Source organism: Portunus trituberculatus, chromosome 9, assembly GCF_017591435.1.
Source record: "Portunus trituberculatus isolate SZX2019 chromosome 9, ASM1759143v1, whole genome shotgun sequence".
Lineage (NCBI taxonomy): Eukaryota > Metazoa > Arthropoda > Malacostraca > Decapoda > Portunidae > Portunus > Portunus trituberculatus.
In genome coordinates, this window is record NC_059263.1 from 10966488 (window position 1) to 10968914 (window position 2427).

A 2427-nucleotide genomic window follows, 5' to 3' on the forward strand; every position below is an offset into this window, starting at 1 on the left:
TTCTGTTCATGCTAATTGTATGCCTCTCCTCCCGCGGCTTCGTTACATAAGACGCTCTACATTCTCTCATCCCCTATTCCGTTCACTTTTCTAATGCAAGAGTTAATCTGTATTGTTAATCATTCATCCCATTCTCTGGTAAACTCGGGAACTTCCTGCTTGCTTATGTATTTCCTTCTTCCTATGATTTGAACTCTCTCGAAAGGGAGATTTCCAGATACTTATCCTACAATATTTCATTATCCAATTTGGCTGTACTTTAGGAAATGTCAATCAAGTTAGACTTTTTCAAATATTTATGGCCTCTGGCTAGTGACTCTCTAACATAAAGAAATCTTTATAGAGGAGGAGAAAGAGTTGAAGAAGAGAGGGGTGTTTAGGAGGAAAAGGAGGACGGCAAGAAGGAGGAAATAATGATATTTTCACGGAAAGAAAATGAAACTTAATTCGCAAGAGTATATTCTCCCATTCTCTCTCTCTCTCTCTCTCTCTCTCTCTCTCTCTCTCTCTCTCTCTCTCTCGATAACGATTTGGTGTAGTTTTATCATATTCTTCAGTTTGATTTTCCGTTTTCACATATGAAGTCATCAGAGATAAAATTCAAAATTAAAGACAAGGGGACATTGTGTGTGTGTGTGTGTGTGTGTGTGTGTGTGTGTGTGTGTGTGTGTGTGTGTGTGTGTGTGTGTGTGTCTGGATGCGTGTGCGTGTGCATGCGTGTACGCGTGCGTGTGCTTGCGCATGTGTGTGTGTGTGTGTGTGTGTGTGTGTGTGTGTGTGTGTGTGTGTGTGTGTGCGTGTGCGTGGTGTTTCTTGAAAAATGTGCGAGTGAGAGTGATAGTGAAAATCCAGTATAATTCAGGCTGACATGTTGAACAAACGTAATTTACATGTTGAACAAATGAAATATTATATGGAGCAGGGAACGGCTTTAGAACAGACAAGGCTGACGGGCTTCAGCGACACGCATTGGACATAGAAACACTGATCTCGGGGAAGACAGAAAAGTGAAAACTTGGAAAATGAAGCAAGACTATTACTGACAGAAAGAAAACAAAGAATAAGATATATATATATATATATATATATATATATATATATATATATATATATATATATATATATATATATATATATAATAAGAGGAGAGATAAACAAGACAAACGAAATAATGAACAACGAGACGGAGAGAGATGACAGAGGAAAGAAATCATGGATGAGGAGGTAGCCAGTGTTAGGGCGATACACACACACACACACACACACACACACACACACACACACACGCCTTGTATAGTGATTAGCACACTCGGCTCACAAACGGGTTCGAATCCCGGCCGCGGCAAAGCAAATGGGCGAGCCTTCTTTGTAGGCCTGTTCACCTTTACTCAACACAGTGAGAAATGGCCGATAAGGCGTGGCAAGGGTATTCCCTAGTGGCGCCATTATCACCGTCTACTTTCTACAACCCCCACTCAAGCTACTTAACATCAGCCTCTGTCTTTCTTTACCTCATTGTTTCTGTATAAATTGGTGCATTTCCGAAGTTATTTCCGGAATTATTACAACTGTTGTTCCACGCCACCACTGAGGTAAAGATCAAAAGGTGTTTTCAGTATAAAGGTTACGTTTCTTCCAGTCATAAACATTGCATATGAGCGGAGGAGGACGACATATCGCTTCCTTTAACACATCAGTGGAGGAATTCTTGGCGTCGCAGGCACACGTTCTCGTTATAGATCATTCCTCTACTTCAAGCCTGCCATATGGCCGGCTACCTTCATAGTCAAGCTAAAGCAGCTATTTACAACGTCAATAGGTACCTCTTGAAAAGAGAGAGAGAGAGAGAGAGAGAGAGAGAGAGAGAGAGAGAGAGAGAGAGAGAGAGAGAGAGAGAGAGAGAGAGAGAGAGAGAGAGAGAGAGAGAGAGAGAGAGAGAGAGAGAGAGAGAGAGAGAGAGAGAGAGAGAGAGAGAGAGAGAGAGAGAGAGAGAGAGAGAGAGAGAGAGAGAGAGAGAGAGAGAGAGAGAGAGAGAGAGAGAGAGAGAGAGAGAGAGAGAGAGAGAGAGAGAGAGAGAGAGAGAGAGAGAGAGAGAGAGAGAGAGAGAGAGAGAGAGAGAGAGAGAGAGAGAGAGAGAGAGAGAGAGAGAGAGAGAGAGAGAGAGAGAGAGAGAGAGAGAGAGAGAGAGAGAGAGAGAGAGAGAGAGAGAGAGAGAGAGAGAGAGAGAGAGAGAGAGAGAGAGAGAGAGAGAGAGAGAGAGAGAGAGAGAGAGAGAGAGAGAGAGAGAGAGAGAGAGAGAGAGAGAGAGAGAGAGAGAGAGAGAGAGAGAGAGAGAGAGAGAGAGAGAGAGAGAGAGAGAGAGAGAGAGAGAGAGAGAGAGAGAGAGAGAGAGAGAGAGAGAGAGAGAGAGAGAGAGAGAGAGAGAGA